This window comes from Ursus arctos, unplaced genomic scaffold (assembly GCF_023065955.2).
Source record: "Ursus arctos isolate Adak ecotype North America unplaced genomic scaffold, UrsArc2.0 scaffold_9, whole genome shotgun sequence".
Lineage (NCBI taxonomy): Eukaryota > Metazoa > Chordata > Mammalia > Carnivora > Ursidae > Ursus > Ursus arctos.
The window spans coordinates 38,877,291-38,897,249 of record NW_026623111.1 but is presented as its reverse complement, the minus strand read 5'-3'; the positions used below and the strand labels follow the sequence as shown (position 1 = coordinate 38,897,249).

At 37.3% G+C, this 19,959-nt stretch overlaps 1 protein-coding gene and 1 pseudogene across 2 annotated transcripts in view; one reads left to right on the top strand and one right to left on the bottom strand.

Moving 5' to 3' along the window:
• The window catches only part of FRYL (FRY like transcription coactivator), a 247,256-nt gene that overhangs the window by 43,632 nt on the left and 183,665 nt on the right, over nt 1-19,959 (top strand). The window contains exon 3 of one of the 2 annotated variants that reach the window (XM_057309790.1): nt 13,241-13,381. The exons of the other annotated variant lie outside the window; for it this stretch is intronic. The gene's annotated coding sequence lies outside the window, so the exon portion shown is untranslated. The remainder of the gene's footprint in view (nt 1-13,240; nt 13,382-19,959) is intronic. 2 annotated transcript variants of the gene reach the window in all.
• On the bottom strand, nt 8,440-9,387 carry LOC113262474 (mitochondrial fission regulator 1-like; annotated as a pseudogene).

Genomic DNA, 19,959 nt, shown 5'->3' with positions numbered 1-19,959 from the left:
CTCTTCTTAGAAGTAAGTCTCTAAATACAGTCCTTACTAAAGAGGAGGTAATTACCTAAGGGTGTGAATACCAGGAAGTGTGGGGGTCATGGGGCTCCTCTCAAAGGCTGCCTACCATACTGTTTAAGTCAGTCTTAATAATTGTTCTCTGTACAGCCATGCCACAACTGGATATATGTGTAAGTTTATATATTTTAATTTTGATACTTAATTGTTCTAAAATGTAATTTTGTTTTATAATTGTATATAACAGTTTCATGGTTCCAAAGTCAAATCTGCAAAACAAGATTTATTCAAAAGAGTCTAATTTCCATCTCTGGTTTCTCTACTTTCCCTACTAAGTAATTGTATTCTAAAAATTTGTTCTTCTGTTTTTTTTTTTTTAATATAAGCAAAATATGTATTCATATTCTTTCTCGTATAGAATGCTGTATGCCTTGCTTTTTTCAGTTAATATATCCTGGAAAGCCCTTCTTAGTAGTAAATTACTCATTCCTTTTTACAGCTACATTGAGTGAATAGACCATAGTTTCATTTAGCCAGTTCCTAATTGGTGGGCATTTGAATTGTTTCTGATTTCTCGTTCATAGTACTGCTATTAATAGCCTTGTTTATGTACATGTCTTTTTATATTTTGCCATTATATGTTTGGGACAGATTCCTAGATGTGGAATTGCAGGGTCAAGGGGTAAATGAGTATGCAGTCTTACTAGATATTGCCAGATTTATCCTCACGTAGCTCATCTCTGTGTTCCCATCAGTAATGTGTGAGAGTGCCTATTTGTCTATACATAACCTTGGCAACAGAATATGTTGTCAGATTTTTGGGTTTTTTTTTTTTTGCTGAATGGAATATCCTTGTCATGTTAATTCCCATCTCATTATGAGTGAAATTGAATATCTTCTTTTTTAAAGATATTATTTATTTGACAGAGAGCACAAGCGGGGGGAGCAGCAGAGGGAGAGGGAGAAGCAGGCTCCCCGCTGAGCAGGGAGCCAGATGTGGTGGTGGGGGCTCGCTCCCAGGACCCTGGGATCGTGACCTGAGGTGAAGGCAGACGCTTAACCAACTGAGCCACACAGGCGCCCCTGAACATCTTTTTTTAACCTTTAAAATTTCTTTATCTGTAGACATTTTAGAATCACTTAACAGTGAATTTTTAAAGATAATATTATAGCAAGTTTACACTGAGGTCCACGTTGGGGTGAATGTATTTTTATATGGTTAGGATGCATGTATGTTTCTTTTTCTGTTAACTGTCCATTTTTTTTTTTTTAGCCCCATTTTTCTCTAGGTTTGTTGATATGTTATACTTTATAAGCCCTTTATGTATTAGGAATATCAGTCTTTTTTTGTCTGTTTTCTTCTTCCTGCCAGTTAAAGAAAAGTTCCTCTGATCTGCTTGCTTTCTTTTGCTTCTCCGATCATGTTACCTTTATTCTTCACTGGTGGCGATTCCAGACCTAGTCCACGATTTCTTCAACTTAACATTCCCCCGATCAAATTCCGCTTTATCCACAAACTTGATGTTCCTGTGTTCCCTTTATTAGGTGATGGCATCATAATTTTCCTGGTAGAGCACCTGAAGTGATCTTTTGTGGTTTGTTGATCATTCAGCAAAGTGTTTAAGTCCCTACCAGGGGCCAGCTACCGGTGTAGGCACCAGGGAACAAATCGTCCCAGTCCTACCCCTCAGGGAACGGTCTAACGGAGGGGGAGTTAATCAAATATATGCACAAACCCGTGTCTAAATTTGTGGTAAGTATTTCAAGAGAGAATTTAAAGGTTGGGACACATGACTAGATTGGAGAGGTTAGGAGGGTAGCCTTGACAGAGAGACATTTAAGCTGAGATTTGAAGGCCAGTTAGGGTTCACCTGGTGGAAAACACCGAGGTGCCCGTTTCTAGATATAGGAAACTGTGTGAAGGATCTTGAGGCGGGGAAGAAGTTGAACTTCTAGGAAATGAAAAGGCCCGCTTGACTGGCATGAAGAGAGAGAAGGGGTGGAGGGCTTTGAGATGCAGTATGATTTACTTTGTAAAACAATTACTCTGGCTGGGGTGGGGGGAATGTATGGGAGGGGGAACATGCAAGTTGGTTAGGAGGCTGTAGTAGTATTTGTGAAAAGTGTTGGTCCCCCATTCGCTCGGTTGTGAAATTCTTTGAGTTCTCCTTCATTGCTTTGTCCAGGCCTCCCACGGTCTTCATTCAGGAAGTTCTCTCTTGACTACTCCAAAAGGTTCCACAAACTGGTCCTGCTCTTTCAGTCTTTCTTCCTACCTGTTTCAGAAGGTAACTTTCAGAAATCACAGGTCTGTTCATGTCACTTCCTTTCTCAGAAACTCATGGCAGCTCCCTGTATTGGTTAATTTTGTGTGTCAGTTTGACCTAAAGGATGCCCAGAGAGCTGGTAAACAGGATTTCTGGGTGTGTCTGTGAGGGTGTTCCCATAAGAGATTAGCATTAAGTCAGTAGACTAAGTAAAGAAGATCCATCCTCACCACTGTGTGTGGGCATCACCAGTCCTCCAAGGATCCAAATAGAACAAAAAGGCAGAGAAAGGGCGAATTTGTTTGTGCTCCTTGTGCTGGGACTTCCATCTTCTGCTGCCCTCAGACATTTGAGCTTTAGGTTTTTGGACCTTTAGAGTCTGGGAATTACACACACAGCAACCCCCTTCCCCTGCCCCGACCTTTGGCCTCAGACGAGAGCTATGCCATTGACCCCTCTGGGTCTCAGTCCTCCATGGGTCTCCTACTGAATTATACCACTTGGCTTTCGTGGTTTTCTAGTTTGCAGATGGCATATCATGGGACTTCTCCATAATCATGTGAGCTAAATCCCACCGTAAATCTCTTATGTATCTCTCTCTCTATATCCTATTGGTTCTGTTTCTCTGTAGTCTCTGAACCCTGACTAACATACTTCCTCATTGTGGAAAAATGAAAGCCCACCTGAAATTGAAGGCTTTATCATTTTCTTTAAGCTTCCAAGTGTGCTGCTCTGAGACAACCAAACTGATGTTTCTCCCTCTTTTCTTTAGCTCACGTTCATCTTCTGTCATGGCATCTCTGCTTCTGGAACACCATCTTCTCTCTCTCTCTCTTTTTTCCCTAAAGGCTCCCCTCAAATCCTACCTATTCCCCAGTCTTCCTTAAATCTCCCCAGTCAGGTTGACTGATAACACACATACCCTATTTTTCTTTTTTAATATGTCAATTCTAAAATTTGTCACAGTGTCTGTATGTATTAGAAATATTCACATATTTATTTGGAGTGTAAAGAAGTGTGTATTTTTCATTTTTATAACTGCTAATAGATATTTGTTGAATTGTATGACATTAGGGAGCAGTCAGTGTGGTAGGTCACTTACCAAAATCTCTTGTAAAAGAGACAAGTCTCAAGTACAACTTAAAAAATATCTCGTATTAAACCTTCAGGGATAGGAAAATCTTACTTCCCTTGTGAAATGGTCTTTACCATTTCAGTGAATACCAAGTAATATTTAAAACTGTTACATTAGTTTGACATAAATATGTTTATATGGCAATACTAGAGAGCTCTTACGACTTCTGACGGGGGAGGAGGGGAAATGGCATATTTAGAGCATTTAGTATTTGATTTCCATGGTGGTGGAGAATGGCCAATAAAGTCATGACTGTGTCGTATATCTAAATCTCTTCTTTTACCTGAGGTATCTTGTGGACTAATCTTCCACTTGGCTAATTTTTTAACCAGGTGTCTTGCTAGGTTGAACGCACTAGTCTGTGTGTTGACAAAGACTAGTATACTTGATTCTCATATGTGATTTTGTTTGTGTATCCCGGCCGGCCAGCGTGTTTCTTTTGTGAAGAGTACTATCATTTACTGCTTGCAAACTTGCAAAAATGATATTATGTGCTCCATCTTTTTTTTTTTTTTTTATTCTTACAGGTCTTCTTTCTTCTTTCTCCTTTCCTCTCCCTCTCTCCCTTTCCTCCTATGAATGAGGTTAAGTCACTGTCTGTTAATATAGCTTAGTATTGTGTAACTGTACTATATACACCATGCTGCCTTCTCATCTGAGGTCATTTCTCTGTAATTATAACGGAAATGGGGTTTATATAGATTTGTTTTACATGGGAGTTTTCAGATATTAATATAAGTTTTAGTCTGTTTGGATCACCTCTTGAAATAATGACTATTTTTTTGTCTTCTTACATATTGATGCAATAAAATGGTTGGGAGATTATAAAAATTTTAATAATTCCATCCTGAATGGGATTTCTGTTTGTCATTGGAAATGCAGTGGGGACTAAACCTTTTAAACTTATTTTAAAAGTAAATTTCCTAAAGTCACGGTTCACATTTTTAGTGTTTCAGCAATAGTAACTAAATGAGAAGTGTTTTGGTTATATTATTCTAAGGTAAAAATATCTTCATGGAAATTTTTAGTGAGCTTGCTTAAGATGAAATTAGGACATTAAGTCTTAATTTCTGCAGTATGATTTTTTTTTTAAATTACTTTGAAACATTAACTGGGGCAGGTGGTTATAGGTAAGAATCAAATCATCTTTGATAGTGTGATCTTCAATCATATTGCATTTAGTTTGGAGTGGTGAAAGTTTTTATTTTTAAAATGAGAATCCATAAAACAAAAAATGTTTCATGCAGTTCATGGTTTGACAGGTTTATGAAAGGCTTAAGTGATAAAATTGTCATAAGTGAAATACTGCGTTCCACATAGGATTTATGTAACTGGTAGCGAGGGTGAAAAACCTGGTGAGGTGGGAGAAGTGACTCAGTTCCTTGCTTTGCACTCTGCACTTCTATTTCCTCTCTCCTTTCCAATCCTACATGAGAATTCCAGCTTCCAGTAGAAACGCAACCTTAATACAGAAGCCCAATCTACTAAAAGATAAGCGTTTGTTATTTTGTAACGAGTCCCATTTGTACCGAGTCCCATTTGTACCGTATCGGAACTTTCTACAACACTCTCCTTGTAGGACAGTTGAGGAGGGATGGTCCTAGAACTGGATGAGTCTCAGATTCCATAAGGTCATAGATCTGTCATAGGCACTGTCTGTGTCCTTCACTGCCTAGCTTGCTAAACCATCAGGCTCAGCAAAGGTGGTAGAATTATGTCTGTTTTTATTTATTACACTCTACCTGGTGTTAGGTTTCTAGAAAGCTATAAATTTTTTTTCTTTCCTTTTTTGCTTTATTCTAATAAATCTTCCAGTTAGTATTTACATCTGGCCTTATTATGATTTGGATGTATATCAAGATTCTTAAGAAGAGGAGCATAAGCTAAATTGGGAAGTTGGTTCAGAGACAACATTCCAAGGGTATTATTCCGATGACCCCGAACCCTTCACTAAACTGAGCCAGGGACCAAGTATTGTCTCAACATAAAGCAGGAATAAAGGAAAGGGGGCATACTAGGGATTAGGAGAAGAAGGATGATTTAAGTGGAGTGGGGGAAAGTTTCATTTTAACCACAGATGTGGCAACTGGTACTTGTGTGCTTTGTCAGGTTTTCCCTGTAAACGTAGAGACTGCTGACTGAATTTTGAAGCTGATTGAATTATCACCGGTGTTTAAACTGAGCATCCATCTTTGGGCAACATTTTAGGTTAAAAATTATTTTAAGAACTCTGACTAAAACAGAAGAATGTCACTTTCCTTTATAAAGTTGTTCTAGGACTTTTAAATTAATAGTAAGACATTAACAGAAGAAGATTGACTTTAGTCTTAAAATAAGCAACAAATCTCTGTGATTTTTTTTTTTTTTTGCTATAATATAATTTCTTTCTCCCTCTTTTTTTAAACTTCAAAAAAAAATCGATTTCTGGTTTCATATCACTGTGGTTAGAAAAGATGCCTGATATGATTTCAGTCCTCTTAAATTTATTCAGACTTGTTTTGTGGCTGTATGACCTATTCTAGAGGATGTTCCGTGTGTACTTGAGAATGTATGTTCTGTTGCTTTTGGATGGGATGTTCTGTGTGTGTGTGTGTGTGTGTGTATAATGTTGAGTCTGTCTGGTCTAACATGTTATTTAAGGTTGATGTTTTCTTACTTTCTGTCTGGATAATCTATCCATTGATGTAAGTGAGGTATTCAAGTCCCTTGCTGTTATTGTATGGTATTTCTCTATTCATATCTGTTAATTTTTGCTTTATATATTCAGATACTCCTATATTAGGTTCGTAAATATTTACAAATGTTTTATCCTCCTGTTGGATTGACCCCTTTATCATTATATAATGCCCTTTGTCTCTTCTCATCTTACAATCTTTGTTTTGAAGTCTGTTTTTTCTTTTTCTTTCTTTTCTTTTTTAAGGATTTTATTTATTTGACAGAGAGAGACAGCGAGAGAGGGAACACAAGCAAGGGGAGTGTGAGAGGGAGAAGCAGGCTTCCCGCCGAGCAGGGAGCCAGATGTGGGACTCGATCCTAGGACCCTGGGATCATGACCTGAGCCGAAGGCAGATGCTTAATGCCTGAGCCACCCAGGTGCCCCCGAAATCTGTTTTTTCTGATACAAGTATAGCTACCTCAGCTTCCTTTTAGTTTCCATTTATACGGAATATCTTTTTTAGGAGAGTGTCTGTGCTTGCATGGGGAGGAGGGGGAAGGGGCAGAGAGAGAGAGGGAGAGGGAAAGAGAGACTCTTAAGCAGGCTCCATGCCCATCTCTGAACCTGATGTGGGGCCCGATCCCAGGACCCTGAGATCCTGACCTGAACCGAAATCAATAGTCAGATGCTTAACCAACTGAGCCACCCCGGTACGCCTGGAATATCTTTTTCTATCCCTTCACTTTTAGTCTGTGTATGTTCTTACATCTAAGGGAATCTCTAGTGGGCAGCATATAGGTTTTGTTTTTTAATCCATTTAGCTACTCTGTCTTTTGATTATAGTATTTAGTCCATTTATATTTAAAGTATAATTATTGATAGGTATGTACTTATTGCCATTTTGTTAATTGTTTTTTGGCTGTTTTTGTAGTTCCTCTCTGTTCCTTTCTTCTCTTTCTCTCTTTATGGTTTGATGACATTCTTTAGTGGTATGCTTATATTCCTTTTTCTTTATCTTATGTATATTGACTGTAGGTTTTGTTTTGTAGTTAAGGTTAGCCTTAACTGTAACAACTTATATCTACTTACATCTATAACAGTCTATTTTGAGTTGATAAAATAGTTGCCAACTTAAGTTTGATAGCATTTGCTCAACATTTTTACTCCTCCCCCGCATGTTTTTAATGTCACATTTTACATCTTTTTTCCCCCCTCCTTTCTCTTTTAATCCTCTCCCTTCTCCAACTCTCAAAAAGTACCCAGAGATTAAATGCAAGGAAGTTCAAAGAGCCAAGGTAAGCCAGCCCAAGATTAGCAGGCTCCCTCCCACAGGGGCCAAAGTCTGGGCACTGGGGTCTGCACTCAGGGCCCGATAGTAAAAACTGGTACAGAATAAGGTGGTTCCAGAGACTAGCTGTAAATGGGGCACCCCCAACAGGGCCAGGATGTGTAAGAAGTGGTGTTTGTTGGCCTTGTCAAAGAGCTCCTTCCCGTAGGCATCTGGAAATTGGGTGCTGTGCGTCCCATAGGAGGCTAGGCCTAAGGCCCCAACTCTGGATGAGGCACCAAAGCAGCAGAAAGCAGCCGTGGTGGTGGGTGGTCATGTGCTGAAAGAACCTACATCTTTTTGTCTTGTGTATCCCTTAACTAATTATTGTACTCATAGTTATTTTTACTACTTTTAAGATTAATAATAGATGATAAATCCATTATTTTTTATTATATTTATCTTTCCAGTGAGATTTACTGTTTGATATGTGTTCCTTTACTGATTCGTGCTCTTTCTTTTCAGCTTAAAGAGGTCATTTTAACGTTTCTTGTATGGCTGACTTAGTGGTGATAAACTCCTTTGGCTTCTGCTCATCTGGAAATCTCTCCAATTCTGAATGATAACTTTGCTTGATTGGAAGTTTTCTTCTTTAAGGCATTTTGAATTTATTATGTCACTCCCTTTTGGGCTGCAAACTGTCTGCTGAAAGATGTATATTGATACGCTTATAGGGGTTCCCTTTTACAAAGCAAGTTATTTTTCTCTTGCTGCTCTTAGGGTCTTTTTGGAGTCATCTCATTTGGAACTCTGGGCCTCCTGGATCTGGATGTCTGTTTCTGTCCCCAGGTTAGGGAGGTTTTCAGCCATTCTTATTTCAAATGAGATTTCTGTCCCTTCTAGGAGCCCTGTAATGAGAATGTTAGTCAACTTGATGTTGTCCCATAAGTCCCTTAAGCTATCTTCACTTTTTTTTGTTGTTGTTGTTCTTTTTTCCTACTTTCTGCTCTGATTAGCAACAGATTTCCACTGCTTTGTCCTTGAGTTCACTTATCCTTTCTTCTGTTTCATCTGGTCTGCTGGTGAACCCCTCTAGTGTGTTTTCAGCTCAGTTATAGTATTCATCAGCTCTGGGGCCTCTGTTTAGCACTTCCATATGTTCTCCATCTCTTTGTGGGGTTCCGTGGTCCTTTATTCTTCTCCCCAGTTTGGTGAGCATCTTTAGGACCATTACCTGAAACTCTTTATCAGGTAGATTACTTATGTGTGTTGTCATTAAGGTTTTTTTCTCTGAGGTTTTTATAAGAGCTAGATTTTGGCTCTGTTCCATCTGGTGAAAGTCCTTCAAGATCCCCATCATATCTGCAAAGCTGCTGGCCTTGGATAGAGAGACAGTCATCTTCAGACGAGCCGCAGGGAGTGTTGTATTCTGGTTTGCAACCTTCAGGGCTGGCAGAACAAAGCAGGGGGACTGATGGAAGCTCAGGGACCTCTACCTTGGTCTCCTTGGTGATGTCACTAATGACAAGGGAAGTTGTACAGTGGAATGAGGATCCTAAAACAAGGTAAGGGAGAAGAGACATTTAAACTTCCTGGAGATAAGAAATCTGTTGTTAATGAACCCAAAGCTGTATCAGCTGCCACTGTCTTCACAATCTGGCTGTGCAGGTGGCTCAGCTCATCTTGCAGTTCTGTGGTGTGGCTTAGGGCACTGGCAGGGCTGGCTTCTTCAAGGTCAGGAGCCTCTCCTCAGACCCATGCAGCTTGGGCACCGAGGCGTTGCGCTGCATGACAGTCTGAGGGCTCGGCTTCCAGGTGTGCCTCAGGGGCTGTGTGTCACTCCTGACCTGGGCCTATGTCTCTTCTTCATCTGTAGCTATCCAGGCGATGTCAGCCAGAGTAGGGACACAGGTCAGACATGTTGAGCAGGCTCTCGAGGGGTGCCCAGGGACATGGCTTCAGAGACAGGTTGGTCCCAGTTCTTCTCTCCTGAACTGTGAGTAGCGCCATGTGGCTTGTCTTGCCAGATTGGGATGGTCACATTGGCTTCCATTGCTGATATTTCAAATGGTTCTTGCACTTGAAGGACAAGGCAGCCACAGGGCAGCTCTGGGGGCACGGGTTGGCTGGAAGTATGACTCCTTTATGTCAGGCCATCTAAAGGAGCACCAGACTGCTCTTCCTAATGGCCCCTCCTAAAACAGCAGGCTTCCCCCCATTTTTTTTTTTTTACTTTCGATAAGGCAAATTTATTCTTTCTTTATGAAATAATTAACACACAGTTTACCTAACTATGCTTAAATCTTTTTCAGAGAAGTCTCTAGCTTTCGTTCTGAGGTTCAGAATCAATATAAAAACGTTGAAATCATAGTTATATTTTTAGGTTGAGAACTTTATTGCATAGAACGCCATGTAACAGCTTATTCTTTTGAAAGATAAAAGAATCCAGATGAGCAGTATTCGTAGTTCATTTAGTAGCTTTGTCAGTTTCCATAGCTGCGAAGTTGAACATTTACAGAGATTATGGGTTTGTTTGGGTTGAAATGAAGTGATGTGTGTAAAGCACCTAACCTAGTTCCTTATGCATAGTAGGCCCTCAGTAATTAGTGGTTGTTACTGTTTTTCTTACTGGCTACTTAATTAATTTGGATTTCTAGGGCACCATTTCTTTGGGTACAGTGAACCAATTCTGAATTCTACCCTCCTATATTTGTAATTTGTTTAGACTGACTTAACCGCTGTGAAGAATAAAGCCTATTGGTGGAATAGGGTGGGGTTTTTGGACTTCTGTGTGCAATCCTTTTAGAGTTACTGGATGTACTGGAATGTGGAGGCTTAAGCTTTGTGGCATGTTCTATATGGTCATCCATGGTGACCAAACTCATTTGGAATGTTGTTTTGTTACTAACTTTGAAATGTGTTATTTTCCATACAGAGGATTTTGATCTGAATAAATTGCTTATTATCTTTTATAAATTTCTAGAGCAAGAGGAGCTGTCAATCAGTGTAAACCTTACCATACACAATCCTTCCTTTCATAAACATGGAGAGGAGGCGCCCCCAAGATAACCATTTTTGGGATGCAGCCAGGCACCTTTGTGTAACTAGGATGGTATGGGATAGCACCCAACGTCGGAGCTTGTCACACAGGGAAGTTGTGGCTCACCAGACCTACAGTCGTGTTTTTTTGAGCCTTAATAGGTTACTTAAATGGTTGGGTTTTTGTTTTTGTTTTTGCTGTTTTAATCAACAGCTAGCCAGTTCCTCAAAGAGGGGCACAAAGCTGTTCATAGAGTTGTAGATTGTCGATACAGTGAGTCTTCTGGCCCCAGAGACGTGAGCCCCACTTACTTGGAGAGGTCTTTCCTGTCCCCCTTTCCACCTAAATTAATGATTGTCTCCCTTGTTTGCACCTGGTTGTAGCTTGAACGTATTTAGGTAACTTTTGTCAAAGCACCTGAAACTGATCATGTTTTTCTTCTGGCTGGCCTCTAAGCTTCTGGATGGTGGTGGTTGTGTCTGTGTGGGTACCACTTAGAGCAGATCCTGGGAACTCAGGGTTGACCATTAGTCATTGTTAAGTGCATGTCTCCCTGTGGCTTGTGGAGACTCCTCATTCACTGGTCCGATAATATTGTTGGATATTATCTCTAACAATTTTTAATGAAAGACCTCTAGAGAAGCTAATCCCATCCTGTATCCTGTACCACCCCCATCATACCCACTCTTCTTTCTTTCTCTTCTGCCAATGCAAATTTTCTATTTCCTTTATTTCTTTCAAGGGACATTTCAAGTCCTTCTCCATGAAGCTTTTTCAAGGTATGTTTAATTTTGGTTAGTAGTGATTAAAATTTAGAAATCCAGGAAAAGGTGAGAAATGTTAATCAGAACTGGAAATTTGGAATTGCTCATTAAAATACATTATTCTTTTAGGGGCACCTGGGTGGTGCAGGCGGTTAAGTGTCCAACTCTTGGTTTTGGCTCAAGTCATGATCTCAGGGTCGTGAGGTCAGCCTCCTCACTTAGCGTAGAGTCTGCTTGAGATTCTCCTTCTGCCCCTTCCATTCATTCTCTCTCAAATAATCTTTAAAAAAACGTTTTCATTACTAAAAGAATCATGTATTTGTAAACATTTTCCTCACTTAAAAATCAGAAGTTATGTTAATTTTGGCAAAATTTTTGATTTTTTTCCCCCAAGTAATTCAAAACCTCAAATTACTAGGAATTTTAGGCAAATCTTATGGAAAGAAGGTGAAAGTTGTGTTATAATTTTTCAGGTTGTCATGAGAAAGGGGTCTTTTGTTGCATCACATGGCATTTTATAATATCCTGTAAAAAGTATAAAGATTGACTTTATTGTCCTTATTTATAAAAGTTTTTTTTTTTTAAGATTATTTATTTATTTTAGAGAGAGAGAGCGGGAGAGCAAGAGAGCAGGGGGAGGGGCAAAGGGAGAGGGAGAGAGAATCCCAAGCATACTTCACACTGAGCATGGAGCCATTTGGAGCTTGATCCCTGGACCCCGAGGTCATGACCTGAGCCAAAATCAAGAGTTGGCCACTTAACCAACTGAGCCACCCAAGCGCCCCTATAAGAAGTTTTATTGGGATTTAAAATTGAAATCCTTTATGTAGGCTCCTCCCCCCACTTCAATTAAACTGTAATAATTTATTGAAAGTTAATATATTTAGGCAGAAACTTTGATGTCATTGAAATTTTTTTTTTTTTTTTTTTTTTGAGAAAACTACTCCTTCTAAGACAAAAGCAGAGGAGACCATTTGAACCAAGAACTGGTGAACTTTGGAGTACTATAAATCATGGTTGAACTATGAAAGTTTTATGTTGCCCAGTTGTCTGCTATTATTTTTTTGTTTGTACAGGACCTGTGTTTTGCTAATTTCTTTACTAATATCATTAAGCAGGTAGAGGGGAAAAAAAGTATGATTGAAACTAAAAGTGTTTAATTTGATTCTGAGTTTTAGAATAATTTTAAAGTGAATTGTTTTATACCTTTATGGACAATGTAACAAGAATAGTATTTGCTTTGTAACATAGATATTATATATACAGGCACATACAAAGACATCCACAATATATATTTTAACATTTTTATGCTTATGAGTTTTCAGATAATATACAATAGCATTGATTTTTTTTTTTTTTTTACATTTAATAGTGTGTAGATAACGTACATTTAATGACAGACCTTTGCATTTATGCTTGGTTTCCATATTATTTGTTGAATTTAATTTTTATTTAGTGCTTTTATTATTTTTATGAAAGCCAGTTCGCTAGGCACTGTGGGAGATGCAACGATGAATTTCTTGCCCTTTAGGGACTCATACTCTCAGAGCCAGTTCTTAGAATGACAGAATTTTAGAATAGGAAGAAATGCAAGAGATGATCTTCTTGTGTGTGTGTGTGTGTGTGTGTGTGTGTGTATGCATGCATGTGTGCAAGCAGCGGTCTTCTGATTCCAACCCACTTCAGTGTCTTCTGTCCCCCAGCACCTCATCCTCCCAGACATGTAGTAATATCATTTTCTGTGCAGGGGAGAGAGTTCAAGCAGGCAGATGATTGGCTGGCCTGAGATGTGTAGCTTGTCAAGTACTTTCTTCGTCTCCCTTGTTAGTAAGCAGGAGGAGATGCAGGCCATTTTTTAATTCTAGGGATTTAAACTATGAACTCAAGAAATTATTTTAGTAGGTAGTGACTAGAATATAACACTTTTTAAAAATAGTTTGGAGACTTATCAAAGTGTATTGCAGATTATTATTTCAAGCGTATCATGTGGGTGTGCGTATATATACATACACACACACATATATATACTGGGTTGTTATATAAAATATAAGTACATTTATATACAATGGTTTTTTTTGTTGTTTGTTTTTGTTTTTTTACTGCAGTGATGAGTTTGGAAACTTCTCTCTAATCGTCCATTTCACCCTTGTTTTAAACCTGGGGAGTAGCCATTGATAACACTTATTCCTAGATATGTGACTTGTTCTTTTTGCAACGCTCTTTTGCTGTCATGACCTGACATCAAGGTAAACTGTTTTCTGTACAGGTAGAAATACACACAGGTGATATTTTACCACAGTTCATCTGAATAAAAGACATGCAGTGAGATAGTTTTTTTGTTTATTGTTTTTTTTCTTTTCCATGACACTGCCTCTGGGCACAAAAAACACTTGGGTGGATTTAACTGTTAATCTGTAAGTGTTGTTTACGATGTGCCTAACTTGGTACCAAGATGTGATTTAAACACCAAGAGAATTTGGATTATTTAATACTAGTACATAATAAAACTACATATCAAATATTCATGTGGGCACATACAGAGGCATAATTGTATTCTTGTAATGCACAATATAAATACTAATATTGTTTTGGAGAATCAGCATGGTATGCTGAAGCCATGGTTTGGAAAAAGGCATTGTAGTATGTTTTTATCTGTGGGAATTACTGGCAAGTATAATTGAGAGATTCTAAATACTGTAGTTGTTTACTTCGCTTTTGAATTTGGCTTAACTATGTTTGATCTTGCCTTTTTTTTATGATCATTGAATTATTCTGTAAGACCTATGGTACAAGCTAAACCTATAATTGTTTTATAGATTTTAATAATTATATCTTTTTTTTTGAAGATTTTATTTATTTATTTGACAGAGATAGAGACAGCCAGTGAGAGAGGGAACACAAGCAGGGGGAGTGGGAGAGGAAGAAGCAGGCTCATAGCGGAGGAGCCTGATATGGGGCTCGATCCCATAACGCTGGGATCACGCCCTGAGCCGAAGGCAGATGCTTAACCGCTGTGCCACCCAGGCGCCCCTAATAATTATATCTTTTAAGGATTTAAAAACAATTTCTCCCACCAAAGATAATTAAAAACAAAAACTAAAACTAAACAGAGAATAGTGGAATGAATGTTCATGTGCCCATCCTCAGCTTCAACATTTATCAACTCGTTGCTTCTACCTGCTCCCTTTCTCCAGTTCCCAGGTAGTTTGATGCAATCCCTTGGTCATGAAACATCATCCATAAATACTTCAGGATGTGTTTCTGAAAGACCAGGACTTCATTTCTAGACCTATAAAGTAGAATCTTCACCTTCTGGGGAAGATACTGAAGTTCTGAATACTCAAATTGTGTTGGGGATGTTAGAGTGATATAAAGGGAAAATGAGATCCTTTAAATAGGCTAAATGAAAAAAGTGAAATGCCTGATAAGCAGTTGTACCAAAAAACAATAGAAAAGTTAGAGTGAGAAAGCAAATTAGTATCTTTTAAGTGCCCCTGGAGAAAAAGGAGAAATCAGCATTTTTGAACACCTGGTGTCTGTCTGCATTCCATACAGGTAGAGGAATGAAGCCGAGTGTATTTCATACCACTTGAGATAGAAATTCTGTTTCTAGATTCTTTCTTGAGGGAATTTAAAAGATGTATACAAAGATTACCAATTAAGATATTTACTGCCATATTATTTATAATAGTGAAGAGTTGAACCTCACTCAATAATAGTGAAATGATTAAATATACATAATATTTATAAAATAATATTTTGTAATTGTTAGAAATGATACAATGTGACACCAATTTTATAAAACATCTAGTACATATTGAAAGACCTGAAAGAAATTAACCCAGATATTAACATGAATTAGTAGCGGCTCTCTCTAGGTGTTAGAATTATGACTGATTTTTATTTCTTCATTACTGTTTTTGGAAGTGTTGCACATCAGTCTGTCAGAATATGTGATGTAAATTAATAAATAATAAACATTTATTGAGTACTTACTATGTGTCAATCACTATTTAAACATTTTCATCTTTTATACTTAATTCTCATAATAGCTGTAAGAGGTGTTATTATCCTTATAGGGATATCCCTCTGGGGACACAGAGATTGAGTGCCTAGACAATTTGATTCTATCCTTCTCCCCCCACCATGGGGCTTGAACTCAGTGACCCTGAGATTAAGAGTCTCATATTCTTCTGACTGAGCCAGCCAGGTGCCTGTATTCTTTGCTTCTAAATGTAGCGTTAACTCCCCAACAATTGGAAAGATACTGTAAACATGGTTCTGTTTTTTTTTTCTTATTTTAAGCTATATGGTGACTATTGTGACGTATTAGTAAAACGTGTTCTTTAACTGATGGATCATACTTTGTTTTCTGAATATACCATGGTTGTTTTCAACTAGTGCTTTGTTCGGTGCCGCCTCTGCAGCATTCTGCTCGTAGAAATAATGGTACAGTGAACATCTTTGCAAATAAATCTGTATGTGTACTTCTGATTATCTCCCTAGAAAAAAGGCCTTAGAAGTAGAATTATTGGATCAAGGAATATAAGACATTTTAAAAGACTTTGATACAAATTGTGAGATTGTAGATGACAAACGATCATTCCTCCTTAAACTTAAGTTGTTTGGGGGCTATAAATTCGGGAGAAATAGATCATCTACACATCAAGGGGAATTTGTGCTTTCATAGTTGCTCTTATGAAAGCCAGGCTTCCTAAGCCTGCTGGAGACTGTAAACAGAGAAAAAGAGAAGTGACAAACTTGGGAGTTTATATGGTGGCCTTTTACTTTTATGACCTTGCAGTCATTTATTCATTTTTCTGAAAAACTTAAAACTTGGATTAGCCCAGCCACTTTTTTATTAAATTGTTTTATAAAAATGTACAAAATATTCATATATTTGCATGCAATTTCTTTGATATTTTACCTGATAGGACCTCAGCGTCATACTTAGTTGAGACTTCCATTGTATAATTTCAAAAATTATAGATATAAAAGGTACAGCACCTTGATTATAGACTTCATTAATGACCCTAGAAAGTATTTTAGATGTTGCATTTTTAAATAAAGACATTTCCCCATTTTTTGTTTTTTTCCTTTCCTCTTTTTCCCTAAGGAGTCACTCTTTTTGTGACAAGCAAAAACAGAAGAAAATTTTGGTTCATTAGTTGGTAGTTTGTGTTAAATGGTTAAGGTTTTATTGTGGTTTTCTCTTGAGCATATCTTCTTCAAGAGATTCTATAGGTGACCTTGCTACAAAGACTCATAGAAGACTTGGGCAGTGGGAGGGGGATTTTAACTTAAGGGGATCTAGAGAATAATTAATGAATTCAGAAAATTTCCCCGTGAAGCTACCAACGACGTTAGGATCGAGTTTTCTAGAAAGACCAATATTGATAAAAAGTAAACTGACAGACTAGAAATTTGTGAGAGGTACAATTGGAATAAGTAGAAAACATTACATTGAAATTTAAAGGTATTTTAATGGAGGAAAATTATTATTTTTTACTATGAATAGTAAAATTATGAAACTACTATAAATAGCAGAGATAGAAAATAAACACGAGGAGGATTTTTATCAGGGATTTTTAACCCATGATTAGTGATTGGATCAGAAAGGTTCATACATTGCAAAACTAAGTATATATGTGCATTTTGGAAGGAGAGGCCTTCAGCAGTTTTTTCAGATTCTCTGTGGAATGACATCAAAAAACTCAAGCTCCTATTAGAGTATAAGCCTCATGAGGTCAGGGATTTTTGTGTTTTATTCACTTCTCTGTCCCTGGTTCCTAGCATGTAGGTCTGCTTAATAAGTATTTGTTGAATGTATGATTTCTGTACATTTATGTATGGCATAGTTACAGTAATAGATTTGTAGAAGTTAGAGATGGGAATACATTCCAGATTTAGTGAGGTTGATGTCTTACTGGTCTGCTCCTACATTTATTTAAAATTTTTCTCTTGGGAATGCCAGGGTGGCTCAGTCAGTTAAGCATCTGCCTTGGGCTCAGGTCATGATCTCAGGGTCCCCAGATCGAGCCCTGTGCTGGGCTCTCCCTGCTCGGCAGGGAGCCTGCTTCTCCCTGTCCCTCTGCCTGTTGCTTCCCTTGCTTATGCTCTTTCTCTCTCTCTCTCTCTCTCCCTCTCCATCAAATAAATAAGTAAAAAATAAATTAACATTTTTCTCTTGGTTTTCAAATCTAGATGAGTAGGTAGAATACTTGTATGATGCTTTTGTGACTGAATTCCTTTTTTTTTTCCCTATGCCAACATGGGAATGTAATAGGAAAAATATTCTAAACCATACATATTCATCAGCATGTTAGAAAATGTTGTGCTCCGGTGCTGTTTTCATTTGATTCAATGAATGAAGCCTTTGTACAAAACTTCCCCTTAAGTTTTTGAATGGAAAATTTTGCCAGTTTTCATTAGATCAAGTAATATGATAACAACTGCTATTCTGGCTAAAAATGTAAAATCAACAAAATGTTGACAAATTTACCTGCAGAGAACGTTGCTTTATCAGCAAGAAATTTAGATTTTTTTTTTTTTTTTGCAGTAAAGCCCTATTTAGCTCAGTACCATTATACAGCATTTTTAGTAGGTAATATAGCATAATTTGTGATTACATTAGGTAGTGTAGAAAGTTTCTGTACTCTTTAAAATTGAAATTTGGGAGAAGGTTAAAAAGAATGACAGAAGGGTAAAATGCAAACCCACTTTAAAAATTGTAAAAATGATAGCATTTCTAAAATAAGAGAAAAAGTGAATTTCTAAAAATTGAACTATGATGGAGGCTGTAGATTTTATGAATCATCAGTTTTCTTTGTTAATTAAAGGGATGATTGTAAGTTTTTTATATTAATGATTTTTACTGGTTAGACATAAAAGATACATATGTGAATAATTGTTTGCTGCCTGCACGTGATTATATGTGAGTTGATTTTTCATACTTTATAAAATTTTTGGCAGATTATAAAAATTACTGGATTTTTTATTTTCCATAATTATTTTGCTACTGTGAATAGGATCCGTGATTATTCTAAATTTATTTGAAAACGATCACATCCTTATTCTAAAAGGCTGTCAGAACATTTGAATCATTTTGGTCTTTTGCATCATTTTAAGAGGCCTTGTGAGATTCCCAGAATAATTTTAATAGAAGGGCAAGAATTTGCCCTCATAGATTACATATCTTGCAATCTGGTTTCTTTCTTTAGTTGAAATATGATGAATTTCTAGTCATTACTTATTTTAGTATTCAAGCACAGTTGACCCTTGAACATCACAGGTTTGCAAGTGTGTGGGTCTACCTAAACATGGATTTTTGTGAATAAATGTAGTACAGTACTCTTAAGTGCATTTTTTCTTATGATTTTCTTAACATTTTTCTCCTTATCGTAAGAATACAGTATACAATACATGTAACCTATAAAACACGTGTTAATCAACTGTTATCAGTAAGACTTCCAGTCAACAGTTGGCTCCTAGTAGTTCAATTTTTGGGGAGTCAAATTATAAGCAGATTTTTGTGCAGAAGTCAGCGCCCTTAACCCCCATGTTGTTCAACGGTCAATTGTGTAAGTATCAAAAACATCTGGAAGTCAAAGTTAAGAGTTTTGAGTTGGAATCTTTGAAGTAACTTAGGCTAATCTTTTTATCCAGCAGGATAACCATTTCTATGGCATTTTCTAATAGCCTTTTCCTTAAAAACAGTAAGCAGGGACTTCCATTTCTTTATGAAGCTGCCTTTTCATCAATTATGTAATAATTAATTTATTCTTTATGTTGGGTTCAAATCTGCTTTGTACTAGACACCATAACTGCTTTGTTCTCCTTTTCAAATTATGAAGGATATAGACAAAATTAAGAATATCATAATAAACATCACTGAAATTCATTTACTCTTAATTTTTGCTGTTTGCTTGAGATTATTTTCTGTATCATTGTCTATCAGAGACATATACTTCAAGCGTCTTACTATAATTAAGATGCATTAAATTTGTAGATTTCTGTTCTTTATAATTCTAGTAATTCTGTTCAGAAAGGAAATGAGGTTAATGTGCTATTTGAACACCCATTCAACTTTCTCTTTTACTTTTGGACTGAAGTGAAACAAGCCTGTCCTTGGAGAACCTCATTTGACCTGAGCTCCTCCCAAGCACCCGAGCTGAGCCACTGTCCTCTTTATTTATTGCACATGGAAGCTTCTAGACCATTTTTCTTGCTGGAGGTTTAAAGCCTTGCTCCTTCAAAGCTTGTGCCATTTGGCTATTTACAGTCTCTTCAGTGTTGTCAAATACCAGCTGACCTGTGCAAGTCACTCTTGTTTATATGACTTTTTTCTTTTAAATAAGAAACTGTAGCATTATGTGTACCCTATGACCACAGTTACAACCTATTTGACCTTAACCATGTCAAAAGTAGTATTATCAGAGTAGTAATAGAAATTACTCTGTTTGTAGATAAAATAGTCTCCAAATTAATCAAGTAAAAGGAAAATTAAAATGAGTCCCATGTTAAGTAATATATATGGACAGAAGATAGAAAAAACAATTGACACGCAGAAAGAAACCCCAAACCAGAACAAAAACAATAAAACCCACCCCGGCTAAAAATGCTTATAATCCATAATGGAAGGGTATAAACCAACTATTTCCCAGAGTAACCAAAGACCTGTGCTTATTTTATCAAAAATGAAAGTTGGAAATAGGAAGGTTGTGCATCTATTAAAGGAGGCATTGAAAGTTCTAGACAGACATTGGGAAGTCTTGAGATGACGCAGTGCTCTGACAGTGCGGTTACAGGAAGAGAAAACACATTT